Source organism: Macaca thibetana, chromosome 4 (assembly GCF_024542745.1).
Source record: "Macaca thibetana thibetana isolate TM-01 chromosome 4, ASM2454274v1, whole genome shotgun sequence".
Lineage (NCBI taxonomy): Eukaryota > Metazoa > Chordata > Mammalia > Primates > Cercopithecidae > Macaca > Macaca thibetana.
The window spans coordinates 28,226,589-28,241,274 of record NC_065581.1 but is presented as its reverse complement, the minus strand read 5'-3'; the positions used below and the strand labels follow the sequence as shown (position 1 = coordinate 28,241,274).

Sequence of the window (14,686 nt, the reverse complement as noted above, 5' to 3'; positions counted from 1 at the left end):
ACATGGATGCAGCTGGAAGCCATCATTCTCAGCAAACTATCGCAAGAACAGAAAACCAAACACCACATGTTCTCATTCATAGGTGGGAATTGAACAATGAGATCACTTGGACTCAGGAAGGGGAACATCACACACCGGGGCCTGTTATGGGGAGGGGGAGAGGGGAGGGATGGCATGGGGAGTTATACCTGATGTAAATGATGAGTTGATGGGTGCTGACGAGTTGATGGGTGCAGCACACCAACATGGCACAAGTATACATATGTAACAAACCTGCACGTTGTGCACATGTACCCTAGAACTTAAAGTATAATAATAATAATAATAAAGAAAATAAATAAATAAAAACAAAATTTGAAATAATTTGAAAAAATATAAGATCATATTTTAATTTTATAGGGTTAGAAAATATTTTCTTAAACAATATCCAAATAGTACAATCCATATAAAAATAAAAATAAATTTAACTAAATTAACCATAAAATCTTCTGTGTTCAGAAGATACCATAAGCAAAACAGAGAGATAGACCTCCAATTGGGATGTCAGAGATGGATCCAGGTTTTGTAGAACCTGAATCCTGTATAATCTGGAGGACCCTTTTGAAAAATAGAATACAAAATTATGAATGTGTAATTACTACAAATGCTCTTGCAGCCTTCAAAGCAACCCAGGCAAGTGAAGAATCCTAAGTATCAAAGATGTATAAAGAGCTTTTCATAAATCAGTAATAAAAAGACCAACAGTCCAAGAGGAAAGCATACAATGATACGAAACCAGTAATTAACAAATAAGGAAATACAAATTAGAAGATTCTCACTAATAACAGAAAAATGCAAATTTTAAAAATCATATATAAAATTATAACAATAAGACTGGAATAAGTTTTAAAGTCCAGTGATACCAAAAGTTGAAGAAGCCACTGCGCTCCATAGGCGACAGAGCCAGACTCTGTCTCAAACAAACAAACAAACAAACAAAAAAGGTCGAAGAGGATGTTGACCAGCAAGAACTCTCACACAGTACTAGAAGGAGTATAAACTGATAGTAATTTAGCAATATCAGTGCACAGATTTCCAGCTAGCACATTGTGGCACGTAGTTGGGCTATGAATGTATGACAGGTGTGCTGTTGAGATACAGATCTCCTGAGAGAGGCCTGGCAAGACTATGGGAAATTAATATCTGTAGTTCTGGTTGCTTCCAGCCACAATCAGCTTTATACATTGCTTCCAGTTTGTTATACAATGATCACTTATGTACCATGAGAGGAGAAGGGTTGAGAATAACTGTTTCCGTTAGAATTCTTAGTTGCAAGCATCAGAATTCACTCTACAGATGAAATAGTACAAGAATTTATTAAGAATATCAGTTGACTTAGAGTCTCCTGAAAGGCCAGAGAAAACACTAGAATTATGCAGTCAGGAAAAAATGCCCAAATTTCACTCCCAGACTGCTCATACAAGCAATCCCACAACAGTGGATAATTACCATCATTTTCAGTGTGAGCACGAAACACAGGAAACTACAGCATGGATCTTGGTCCCTTTTGCTTCTAAAAGTTCTTAACATGACCATACTGCCACTCTCATATACCGAATTCTGCACAGCATCCCCTTCCTCAAAGTGCTGTCTTCTAAATTGAAGGTTTTCATGAATGCATCTTATTGGCAAAACCTATGTTACATGCCTGCTCACTACCAGCAGGGGAAGTTAAAAAATGGGTTTTTCTAGCACCTACCTTAAAGAGGTAGGAGTTATAACGGGGGAAAGTCACAGCTATAGGAAGGGTGCTCCAAGTATTCTGGGTAGCCACAAATATGTCAAATATTCACAACATCCAATACAATGCAGAGAAATGTACCCCTTTAGCAATTTCACTACTGGGTAAATGTCATTTAAAAAAAGCTAAATGCACTAGTGATGTTCTCACACATCCACAAAAGATGTACAAGAATGTTCTTGACAACACTGTTTGTAAACAATTTAATTCACACCAATAGGAGAATGATGAATATATTGGGGTACATTTATAATCTGGAATAGTGTACAGTAGTGAAAACGACCAGGCACGGTGGCTCAAGCCTATAATCCCAGCACTTTGGGAGTCCAAGGTGGGCAGATCACAAGGTCAGGAAGGAGTTCAAGACCAGCCTGACCAAAATGGTGAAACCCCCATCTCTACTAAAACACAAAAATTAGCTGGGCATGGTGGCATGTGCCTGTAATCCCAGCTACTCAGGAGGCTGAGGCAGGAGAATCGCTGGAACCCAACATGTGGAGGTGCAGTGAGCCGAGATTGCGCCACTGCACTCCTGGGCGACAGAGCAAGACTCCTTCTCAAACAAAACAAAACAAAACAAAATAAAATAAAACAAAACAAAACATGTAAAGGATTAGGCAAAAAAGATTAGTAAAGAAATATTTTAAAAACACACACACACACATATATAAACACACACACACACCCCTCATTTATGGATATTTTTAAAGTTATAGATAGATGCATAATCTAAAATGTTCATGAAAATGAAAGCCACCAAATTCTGGGATGGTTGCCATTTCTTTTTTGTTTTTCTTTTCTTTACTTTTTCAGACAGGGTCTCATTCTGTCGCTCAGGCTGGAGTGCAGTGCAGTGGCACAATCACAGCTCACTGAAGCCTCTACTTCCTGGCCTCAAGCAATCCTCCCACCTCAGCCTCCCGAGTAGCTGGGACTACAGGCGTGTACCACCTCAACATTACTAATCATCAGGGAAATGCAAATCAAACTACAATGAGATATCATATGATTTCAGTCAGAATGGCTATTATCAAAAGACCAAAAAAAAAAAAAAAAAAAAAAAACCACAAAAAAACAGACGCTAATGAAGATGCAGAGAAAGGGGAACTTTCATACACTGTTTGTGGGAGTGTACATTGTATAGTATAGCCATTATGGAAAACACTGTGGAGTTTCTCACAAAACTAAAAATAGAACTATCAATCCAGCAATCCCACTCCTGGGTATTTATCCAAAGGAAAGGAAATCAGTATATCAAAGAGATGCATGGCCCCCCATGTTTATTGCAGTATTATTCACAATAGCAAAGATACCAAATCAATGTACGTGTCCATCAGTGGATGAATGAATAAAGCAAATGTGGTATATTTAAGTAATGAAATATTATTCTGCCATTAAAAAAGAAGAAAATCGTATCATTTGCAGGAACATGGATAGAACTGGAGATTATTATGCTATGTGAAATAAGCCAGACGTAGAAAGACAAATATCACATATACTCATATGTGGGAACTAATAAAGTTGATCTAATGAAGGCAGACAGTAGAATGATAGTTATTAGAGGCTGGGATGGATGTGGGTGTAGGGGTGAAGAGAGGTTGGTTAATGGATACAAACATACAGTTACATTAAAGCAATAAATTATAATGTTAGTTGAGTACAGTGACTATAGTTAACAATTTATCATACATTTCAAAATACTTAGAAGTGAGATTTGAAATGTTCTCAACAGAGAGAAATGATAAATGCTTGTAGTGATGGATATCCTAAATACCCTGACTTGAGCATTACACATTCTATGCATGTGACAAAATATCACTTGTACCCCATAAATATGTACAAATATTATGCATCAATAAAACAGATAAATACATAAATATTTTGAAGATAAATCTGATAGGAGTTTGATGGATTTTATGTGAGGGTTAAAAAAACAGAGATGCCCAAGTTTCTGATTTGGACAAGTGGACAAAAGGGATGTTGGAAGAGGATCAGATTTGGGTGCAGAGATTACAAGTTTGGCTTTGAACATGTTTTGTTTGAGATGCCTTTAAGGCACCTAAACATAGAAGGAAAAACAATCATGACATTCAGTCACGGATTCAAATCAAATCTGGAGATGTGAATTTGAGACACATCCACAAATAAAATGAGATACCACTAAACTGACCAAAAATTTAGAAAAGTTGTAACACTTGTTGATCTTTGAAATGTGAGGTGGTTACAGCCTTTTGGAATGCAAACTAACAGCATCTATTGTTAAAAATACGTATGTTCTTCCATCTAGCAATACTACTTATGAGAACCTATGTCCTATAAATAAAATTGTCTGTGCAAAACAGGTGTGCATAAGAATGTATATTGCAAACTTGTTCATGATGATAAAAACTGGAGCAGTATGACTGTTAATGAATTAGCTATTAAAATAAAACACAGTGGGGCCATTTTAAATAATTCTTAATAATCATTCCAGATGACTCACAACACTTTCTAGTAGGATTCTAGAGGTATAAAGAAAATATGGCCGGGCGTGGTGGCTCACATCTGTAATCCCAGCACTTTAAGGGGCCAAGACCAGCAGATGGCATGAGCTTAGGAGTTTGACACGATCCTGGGCACATAGTGAGACCAGCCTAGGCAACATAGTGAGACCCCCGTCCCTACAAAAAATACAAAAATTAGCCAGGTTTGGTGGCCTGCCTGTAGTCCCAGCTAGTTGGGAGACTGAGGTGGGAGGATCTCTTGAGCTGTGGAAGCGGAGGTGGCAGTGAGCGCCTTTGCACTCCAGCCTGGGTGGCAGAACGAGACCCTGTCTATATGCAAGAATTTGTATATATATTACCTCATGTTTACAAAACAAAATTATCTCCCCTTCCTCTCCCCCAAATCCCATATATGTATATTATTAGACTTTGGTATCTAATGTGCTCCTGGGGGCTCTTTACATGTTAATCGTTCAATACTCAAGAGTAACTGTACTATACGCACCACTATTATTCTTTTACAGGTAAGTAATATGGGGCATAAAGAACGTAAGTAACGACCCACAGCACAAAGATATCAAGATATACAAGTTAAGCTCAGAAACCAAGCTCTTAAACACTACACTGTCTCTCTGTATTCGCTTATAAATGTGTACGTCTATTTACCGTACAGGGAGAAAAATATGCAAGAATGCATACCGGGGAACTGACGTAGGCTGGGGCAAAGAGAAGGTGCTGATATGGATGGCTGGCGGTGCAGAGGAGGAGATAAACCCGGGCAAAAAAGAAAGAAAGAAAAAAAGATCAGGTTCTCCAGGCTGGGCAGCCATTCCTAGATTAACCAGGTATTGATACGGGAGGAAGAGGCTTTGCTGCAGGAATTCTCGGGTAATAGGAACAGACCACGGAATGGTATCGTACTATGACGGCTGGCAGGAGCAAACCATAGAGATGAACATTTCTAGAGTAGTGCGGCGACACTTCGGGATGTTGGCTGGTCCTTAGCGACGGGAGTTTTCAGGGCTTCAAGAGAGTAGGACCTGGGCTCTATAGGCTGGCCCTGGGCCGGGTGTAGACCCCATCTTCTCCTTTCCAGTCCGAGCTGCCATTAGCTGGTCTCCTGGAGTAACCCCAAACGAGGAGGACAGAGCTTCGTGCCTGACCCTAACCCAGGCTTCCGTACCCCTAGCCGGCCTGTCTTGGTGACTTGGAGTCAGGCCCCTCTTTTCCGAAGTTTCTGAGAAGCAGGACTCCTGAGTGTAAGAGGGTGGCCTTCTTGGAATCTGGTGGGTCCTTGACATATAGAAAACAGGGAAACTTGCCGGGCGCGGTGGTTCACGTCTGTAATTCCAGCACTTTGGGAGGTCGAGGCGGGTGGATCACCTGAGGTCGGGAGTTCGAGACCAGCCTGACAGACATGGAGAAACCCCGTCTCTACTAAAATACGAAACTAGCCGGGCGTGGTGGCACATGCCTGTAATCCCAGCTACTCGGGAGGATAAGGCAGGAGAATCGCTTGAACTCAGTAGGTGGAAGTTGCAGTGAGCCGAGATCGTGCCATTGCACTCCAGCCTGGACAACAAGAGCGAAACTCCATCCAAAAAAAAAAAAAAGAAAAGAAAACAGGGAAACTTTTCCCCAATCTTTAGGGTCAAAAGTGTTTTAGAAATCAGATTTCGAACGATTTTTGAAAAGCAGTATGATGCATATGTGCTACATATGCATAACACCCCAGAGATCTGGTGAAGCCTGATATTCAGGCCTATTAATATTTCTGTAATAAAACATGAATATTCACGCTAAGACTATAAATAGCTTCATGTCATTTCAAGCCAAGTCTTGTTACAAAGTATGTTTATGTTACTTTGGGTATTGCCATCAAATGACTTATGAAAATACTCTCAGTTTTTCAGAACTTTGAGGGATTTTGAATTTGTGGAAAAGGGATTGTGGACCTGTTCTGTTTAATATTTTCATTGCCTTATTTCTCTAATCATGCTCGTTTATCACACAGTGTAAAGGAAATGATTCCTTAATTAAGTTTTGTGAGTCTTACAGTTAATACCTTTTATTAGTCATTTTGTTTTTCGACAGATAGTTATTAATGATGTGCTATGTACCAGGCACTATTCTAGGCAGTGGAAGTATTGCAGTGTACAAAATACATGAAGCCCCTACTCTTATGGCATTTATTGTGAGGGTAACAAACAAAAAGCGAATTTTATTTGCCTTTTAATTATATGTTTTAATGTTGGGGTGATGAGAGTTATAAAGAAAAATATAGTAAGGTAAGAGGGCAGATAGTGGTGGAAAGCTATTTTTTTACAGGATGGGCTAGAAATATCTATTTGAGGAAACAGTTTGTGAGCATGCCTTAATGAAATGAGGGAATGTTTCATGCACAGGTTTGGGTAATGGTATTCCAAGCAGGTGTGAAGGCCCTCACATGGAATGCATTTCACATGTCTGGAACAGAAAAGAGTTGAAATAGAGTGAGCACAGGAAACATTGATAGGAAAAAGATTACTCTTTTTATTTCTAAAATAGTCATATAAATTTCCATTACTGAGGTGTCAAATCCTCAAATTTCATCACTGTTAGCAAAACCTCAAAAACCTTTTCTGTTTTGCTTTTCTTAACGTGGCATAGGCAGCCTTTATAGTACACGTACTTTAAAAAAAAAGTTTTTCACCTTTGAATAACATTTTCTTTATTTTTTAAGATGAGTCTCCCTGGAGTATAAACCTGTCTGCAGTTACTCTTGAGTGAAAATGGTTACAGATTGTATCATACAGGATGGAGAATAGGAGAGACCTGTGATAGTAAAAATGGAGGAAGGTAACTCTTCTGTACGAGAAATTGACTTGCAGTAGAACAGCCAGCCCAGCCAGGAAGTCTTCTGCCAGTGCTTTAGACAGCTCTGCTACCAGGAGACACCTGGACCCAGGGAAGCTCTAAGCCAACTCTGGGAACTTTGCCATAAGTGGCTACAATCAGAGGATCATAACAAGGAGCAGATCTTGGAACTGCTGGTGCTGGAGCATTTCCTGTCCATCCCACCCGAGGAGCTCCAGTGTTGGGTACAAGAGCATCATCCATTGAATGGAAATGAAGCTGTGTCTTTGCTGGAAGATTGGAGAGGGAACTTCATGATCCTGGATTTCAGGTGGGAAGAGGAGGTGTGTCTTGTGGTAGCAAAGTGAGCATTCAATGGTTAGGTCAATAGTGAAGCAGTGAGGGCAACATTACTGAGTTTTCATTCCTATTAGGCTTCACTGGTAGTGTCAGTTCCTTTTTCTATATCATCTCTCCTTCTAATTCCATTGAGTCCCTTTTCTCTATTCTGTTTCCATAGGAATGTTTCCTGAGGTTTCAGATCTAGTTCCCACAGAAGTTTCCTCTCAAGTACAATGGTCCCTAATTGTCTCCAAGGCACATCCCAAGCAGATGGACTGGAAGTGCCCTGGGAGGAGGTGATATCTCTGGGAGCTACACAGCAGTCACCATGTTATCACCTCCAACACATAGAGACCCTGCTCAAGGATGACCCTTTGGAACCCTATTCTCCACAAGAAAGAGGTAAGGAGGAAGAGGAGGAATCTATCTGGGAGGTGGGTAAGAGCAGGGGCTCTTGTTTGGCCAACCAAAGGCATCCTTTATAGTTCATTCATTAGCATCTCTAACCCTAACTCTCTCCTGAAACCCTCCCTGGCCCATCTGTCTCTGTCTTTATAAAGGAGAGCCTTTATCCTTGGCCTTTTAAGCAAAGATTTTTATTCTATTTGCTTTCACATATGCCTCTTTGATTTTCATTAAAGCATTAAATTATCACATTATTCTGTTACTTTTTATATCGCCTTTCCTTTATGGTAATCCACTAAATGTCTTCTTTGTCTCTACCCTTTGTCCCTTTAAGTGTTCTCTGCCTATTAGTGATAAAGTTACCTTTTAAACCTTTCACTTTGGCTACATTTCTGTCTTCTTCCACATTCAATTCTTTTTTCTTATCAATACCTCCCCCTACTTGTCACTCCAGTATAGATTAGGTACCCTTTTTCCTTTCCACATTCTCTGCATGCCAAATGTCCTTTCCATTTAAAAAGCATCCTCCTTCTCACATTCTGACCCTTTTTAAAAAGCATCTGTCTCCAGCAAACAGCAATGAAATGATTAGGAGAGCTGAGAAGTCAGTGCTTTTCTAGTATTTCCTGTGAGTTCAGGTGGAATGTTCATTTAAATGAGTTCAGTACACATTTAATTTATCTTCTTCAGGTCAAATTTTACTAAAATGTGTATTTTTTATTGTGTTCATAAAGGAATACTGACCTTTATTTATTAGGAATTGTTGGTTTACGCTGAATCTGCAAGCAATGCCCTATTTGGGAGAATATTAAGATGAAAGGGTTTTTTCCCCAAGCAATGGTATAAATACACTTTTGCCTTTCTGCTATAGTGGTTGTTGCTGTTGTTGTTTTTGAGACAAGGTTTCAGCCCAGGCTGGCAAAATCTCATCTCACTGCAACCTCCGCCTCCTGGGCTCAAGTAATTCTGCTGCTTCAGCTGCCCAAGTAGCTGGGACTACAAGCATGGGCCTGCTAATTTTTGTATTTTTTGTAGAGACGAGATTTTGCCATGTTGCCCAGGCTGGTCCTGGGCTCAAGCAATCCACCCACCTTGGCATCCCAAAGTGCTGGAATTACAGGCGTGAGCCACACACCTGGCCCTTGAATGCAACTCAAAGTTATTTACACACTTAGACTTTTTCAATATGCTCCGATGATTTGTATCCTGTTTTGGAGGTAAAGATTATTCCCAATCCCACTTTAGTATTATATAGATTATTTATTCTTAGGATATGTCTATTTCACTTTTGCTTTCTAGCACTTTCCTTCCTTAACTCAACTGAAAAAGTATTCACTGATTGTTGGGGGAACATGGCTAAAATGGAAATAAATGATCCATTGGGGGTTTACTCTCTCATCAATTTAAAAAGGTGACATTTCCATTCTGTTTAAAAATGTTTATAATGAAAAGTTAAAAAAGAAAGTGATATTTGAATGATTCATTTCCTATTTTAGACAGTGAAACTAGGCCTGAGACTGGTAATTTGGCTCCAAAGCAGGAAGCATCCAAAGGAATGGAATCACAGAAGACGCTGTTCAGTAGAATCTGCAGAGGCAGGAACATTTTTCAGGATACTCATTTTGAAGACCTTCGTGAATGCAAGGACAGGTTTGAAAAGCATCAAGGAAGTTTAAAGGAAGGAAAAGAACACACATGTGATCAGTGTGGGAAGTTTCATGCACAACATCAGTCTTATTGGACATCAGAGAATCTATACATGGGAAAAACCCTCTATGTATAAACAACGTGGGAGAGTCCTCAGTCAAAACAAAACCTCTTTTAAACACCTCAGAATTCACACTGGTGAGAAACCTTATCAGTGTAACCAGTGTGGTAAGTTTTAGTCGAGGCTCAGTCCTTATTAAACATCGGATAAATCACGCTAGGGAGGAGGCTTATGAGCGCAGTGAATGTGGTAAAACCTTCAGTAACAGCATGGGACTTACCCAGCATCAGAGATTCCATACCTTAATAAAATATTATCAGTGCAATGAGTGTAGGAAAGCTTTCAGGGAAAGTTCAAACCTCACTAAACATCAGCGAATTCATACAGGAGAAAAATCTTATGAATGTGATGAATATGGAAAAGCCTTTGGTGGAAGTTCTGATCTTACTGGACATCAGAGAATTCACACTGGGTAGAAACCCTTTGAATGTGATGAATATGGGAAGGCCTTCCATCTGAGCTGACATCTCACTGAACACCAGAGTCCACAACAGGAGTGACCTCACTTTCCCCAGTCACCCTGTGTACACTGAAGCTTCCATGCCTTTTTCTTCCATTTCTCCCCCTTTACACCCAGAATGCCCTCTTTGTTGTTTCCCCAATCAGATTTTATTACTTTTTTTTAGGTCTTCTTAGGTTTATTTTACTTTTTATTTTCTAAAATTTTATTTTATTTTGGATTCAGAGGGTACATGTGCAGGTTTATTACATGAGTATATTGCAAAATGGTGTTTGGGCTTGCCCATTAACCAAATAGTGACCATTGTACCAAATGAATAATTTGTCAACCCTCACTCCTATCCCAACCCGCTCCCCCGTCCCCAGTTTGTAGTCCCCAGTGTCTATTGTTTCCATCTTTATGTCCATATGTCCCCATTGTTTAGCTCCCACTTATAAGTGAGAACATGTGGTATTTGATTTTCTGTTTCTGATTTATGTAACTCAGGATAATGGCCTCCAGTTTCATCCATGTTGTTGCACAGAGCATGATTTTATTCTTTTTTTGTGGCTATGTAGTATTTCATGTTTGTTGGCTGCTTGGATGCCTTCTTTTGAGAAATGTTGGTTTATGTCCTTTGCTCACTTTTTTTTTTCTTTTTTTTCTTTGAGACGGAGTTTTGCTCTTGTTGCCCAGGCTGGAGTGCAATGGCACAATCTCGAGTCACCACAACCTCCACCTCCTGGGTTCAAGAGGTTCTCCTGCCTCAGCCTCCCGAGTAGCTGGGATTACAGGCATGCGCTACTATGCCCGGCTAATTTTGTATATTTTTTTAGTAGAGACGGGGTTTCTCCATGTTGGTCAGGCTGATCTCGAACTCCTGACCTCAGGTGATCCGCCTGCCTCGGCCTCCCAAAGTGCTGGTATTACAGGTGCGAGCCACCGTGTCTGGCCTTTTGCCCACTTTTTAATGGGGTCTTTTTTTTTTCTTTTTAAGTTGTTTGAGTTCCCTGTAGATTCCAGACATTAGTCCTTTGTCAGAGGCATAATGCAAATTTTTCTCCCATTCTGTAGATTGCCTGTTTACTCTGTTGATTGCTTCTTTTTCTGTGCAGAGGCTTTTTAGTTTAATTAAGCCCATTTGTCTATTTTTGTTTTTGTTGCATTTGCTTTTGGGCCAACCAAATTTTACATATGTCTTACCATAGCCCTGTTTAGAATAAACAAGCATTCTGAATGCTGAACCTCCTAGAGGTTGTGTAACAGTACCCATAATGTGTCATTAAAAACAGGTTTGGCTGAAATGTTAGTGAACCCCTTGGGCTCCTACCCTGTGTGCTTTCAGTTAACTTGGTGACAATTGGGTTTGCCTCCTGAAAACAAGATATTGCTTCTTGAGGAAGAGAAGAGCGATCCCTTTCTGGAGATATTGGAAAACACTAATACTCAAGTAGGCATTGGTCACCTTATGCAGAGGGAGCCTGTGATGCTGACCCAGACATACTCCAGGCTGCAATGAGAGTCAGAGGAAGATCCTTTCTAGATAGTATTTTGTACATTGCTGATGCCACTGTACACCAGACATCTAGGTAGGATAGACCCAAGGGGAAGTGCTCCTTATTCAGGCATCTTTATTTTAGCTAGTACAGAAAAAAATAAGATGGGCTGGACCTCAAGAGGAATTCTGAGATCCCAAAACAAAGTGGCATGTGTTGCAAATAAAAAGATAACTAGAAACTTCACTGGATTAGAAGACAGGTAGCAAGGTTCAAAGGCCACAAATGACAAAGGTACAGTATACCCTAGGATGGATGAACTAGAGAAATAGTCTTCTTTACCATGGCTCCCACATGAATGTTATTTTAGGGACTGAGTGACTCTGAGGACATTAGCTATCATTTTTCTTGACTCTGATATTACTATCAGTTAATAATGGAGCTATCATTTTCATATGATTAGCCGTATACTTACAAGTGAGCAGACCTTGAACTTCCTCTAGGTTTCTAAGCAAGGGCTTAAACCACCAAATGTGACACCCTTGAAGGGTAACTCAAGCTATGGACACTTAAGACCCTGAGATGATGATATAGTATTTTGAACATTATAATTTGCTGAATGTCAGTTGAACCACCAGATGTAATGCAACTTGTGCCTTCTCTCTTATTCTTTTTTTGTGCCTTTTCCTCCCTTATATTCACCTCCCTTTTTTCTTTTATCTGTTGTCCCTTTTTTTCTGATCACCTACACTCTTTCTACCACATAAGCATCATTTCTTTATAAGTCCTCACCCTCTCCCCACTAAACTTGTATTTCCCAGATATCAGTTCTTGTAGGTAGGAAGCAGAGACAGTGGGTTCAGTTAGAGGTGCTGGGGGTCACATTTTTTAAAAAGGGAAAGAAAACCCTAGGTAGGTAGTCAAAGCATAGACGCCCTATATCGGACTTTATGATCAGCTGTTACTAACAGTTTATGTAAATGAGGTCCAAAGGTAGATAGTTTGAAGTTGTTGCTTTTGCTCTGTAGAATCATCAGGGATCCAGGTCCCTTCCACCTTGTCACTGTCCTCTGTGTACAGCTTCTCTTCCCATGGCTACTGAAACACTGGCCATCAATTCTGCATTCTAGTCAGCAGGAAGGGCAAAAAAATGGACTCTCCCAGATAAGTCAGCAATTTTCAAGGAGTCTTCTCAGAATGCACAAATTCCTACACCTAGTTAACCAGAATTTAGTCACATTACTACACTTTGCTACAAAGATAACTAAGAAATGTAATCTTTATTTCAGGTGCCAGTGTACAAGATAAAAATTGTAATGGCTATTTGATAAAAAGGAGAGAACACTTATTTAGTAGGCAAACAGTCTCTGCCTTAGTCCCAGATAAAGATGTAACATTTCAAGTTATTAAGTGCAGGAACCAACTCCTAATAAATGTGTCATGAAAGATCAGTAAACAGATGAATGAATGAGAGAAGGGGTGCAAGGAACAAAATCAGAACTAAGAGATTCAATGGTGATTTAGTGAGTATTAGGAAGGCGGTGGGGATAAAGCAAGGAGAGGGAAAAGAGGAAGTGAGGAACAGGAACAGATAAATCTCTGAGTTAGAAGTCCCTAACACATCATGCTTCCTTAAATAATAGCATTAAAAAATTTTATTTAAAAATACAGTTTAACTCTATTTTGAAGTGATATCAAAACATATTTTTATTTTATATATTTATTTTTTGAGACAGAGTTTCACTCTGTCACCAAGGCTGGAGTGCAGTGGGGCAATCTCAGCTCACTGCAACCTCTGCCTCCCAGGTTCAAGTGAGTCTTGTGCCTCAGACCCCCAAGTAGCTGGGACTACAGGTGTATGCCAGCATGCCCGGCTAATTTTTTGTGTTTTTAGTAGAGACAGGGTTTCACCGCGTTGGCCAGGCTGGTCTCAAACTCTTAACCTCAAGTGATCTGCCCACCTTGGCCTTCCAAAGTGCTGAGATTACAGGCGTGAGCCACCATGCCTGGCCTCAAAAGATATTTTTAAAGGAAAAATATCTAGGTTTTTTTCTACTACTAGAAAAAACTTATCCCTACTTCCCTAATTTAAGAATTATTTTTATTTCTTCAAATTGTCTATTTAGAGAGATTGATAAATAGATATATGATTTTTGTCAGGTACTTAGAATTTTATGATTGGTTATATTTTTTATTAACCACGCTTATTTTTAAAATTACTCCACGTTTCCACATAACCAAATTTATTACCTTATGGTTTATATAATAGTTTTAGGTCACTTTAGTCTTCATATATACGTGTGTGTGTGTGTGTGTGTGTACATACACACAGTCATGTGTTACTTAACAATAGGGATACATTCTGAGAAATGCATCATTAAGCCATTTCATCATTGTTTGAACATCATAGAATGTATTTACACAAACCTAAATATAGTCTACTACACACCTAGGCTATATAGTATGGCCCGTTTTCCTAGGCCACAAACCCATACAGCATATTACTGTAGTGAATACTGTAGGCAGTTGTAACAATGGTAATTATCTGTATGTCTAAACATATCTAACAGTAGAAAAGGTATAGTAAAAATATGCCATAAAACTTTTTAAAACAATAATACACCTGTATAGGACAACTCCATTATAATCTTATGAGGCTACTGTCTTATATGCAGCCTGTTGTTGACCAAAACATTGTTATTCACAGCACATGACCTGTAAAGACAGGGCCACTTCTATCTCTTTTTGGGATACATTTCACAGAAGGTGAAATAGCTGAGTAAAAAGATTGTCATATATGTTTAAGCATTGCTAATAACTGCATTTTTGTCTAATGGACACTGTTAACCTTGCAAGCAAAAAAAGGGCACCTTTAAGATCCACATGTGCCAGGCGTGGTGGCTCATGCCTGTAATCCCAACACTTTGGGAGGCCAAGGGGCGGATCACCCGAGGTCAGGAGTTCGAGACCAGCCTGGCTAACATGGCAAAACTCCGTCTCTATTAAAAAGACAAAAATTAGCCAGGTGTGGTGGTGGGCGCCTGTAATCCCAGCTATCAGGAGGCTGCGGCAGGAGAATTGCTTGAACCCAGGAGGTGGAGGTTGCAGTGAGTTGAGATCACGCCATTGCGCTCCACC

General features: G+C 39.7%; 2 long non-coding RNA genes across 2 annotated transcripts in view; one reads left to right on the top strand and one right to left on the bottom strand.

Moving 5' to 3' along the window:
- The window catches only part of LOC126953197 (uncharacterized), a 46,094-nt gene extending 36,260 nt beyond the window's left edge, over positions 1–9,834 (top strand). Inside the window, exons 2-4 of the long non-coding RNA XR_007725150.1 lie at positions 6,986–7,429; positions 7,619–7,842; positions 9,342–9,834. This is a non-coding gene — a long non-coding RNA (uncharacterized LOC126953197). The remainder of the gene's footprint in view (positions 1–6,985; positions 7,430–7,618; positions 7,843–9,341) is intronic.
- The window catches only part of LOC126953196 (uncharacterized), a 75,496-nt gene that overhangs the window by 9,063 nt on the left and 51,747 nt on the right, over positions 1–14,686 (bottom strand). The window lies entirely within an intron of this gene.